The sequence below is a fragment of the Hyposmocoma kahamanoa genome, unplaced genomic scaffold (assembly GCF_003589595.1).
Source record: "Hyposmocoma kahamanoa isolate Upper Pololo Valley unplaced genomic scaffold, ASM358959v1 272, whole genome shotgun sequence".
NCBI lineage: Eukaryota > Metazoa > Arthropoda > Insecta > Lepidoptera > Cosmopterigidae > Hyposmocoma > Hyposmocoma kahamanoa.
The window spans coordinates 999214-999852 of NW_020653772.1; positions in this window are offsets into that span (position 1 = coordinate 999214).

The window sequence follows — 639 nt, forward strand, 5'->3', positions numbered from 1 at the left end:
CTGGTTGATAAAAATACTGATTATTTATTTATATCACATAATAATGTATTATATATGTATTATTGAAGATGTATATATATTTACAAATGATAATAAGCAAGTCGATTTTTCAGTGCACTCATATACTAAAATCGTGAAACTTTACTAGCAGTAGAGGTCCTTGTGGAAGAGTTCGTCCAGGAAAGTACTGCCACCTTATCTATTTCTGTCGCCAAGCAGTAATCTGAGCATTACTGCGTTCCGATTTTGAAGGGTAGGTGAAATTACAGGCACAAGGGACTTGTCAACTTATGTCTCAGAGTGATTACGTTGATTGTTTGCAGTACCCCCCAGATCTTTGCGTTTTAAAGCTCTGAGTGGCACTGCGACTGTTATGGGCAGGCATCGAGTATATTATTATAAGCAGAAATGAGACGAAACGTTATTTAATTTGTTTGAAAACTATTCTGCCAAATAATTACTGTGACAACTGCGTTCCGATTGGCTAGCCCGAATTCGAAACAATTGACGGGTGTCGTCAATTGTTTCACTTCAAATCGACTAGTTTAACTTGAGCTTTAAACGAAAATGGCAAAATTACATATTTAATATTTAATTACAGATGAAACGTGATGCTGTTTGTTTTGTAATTAGATGCTT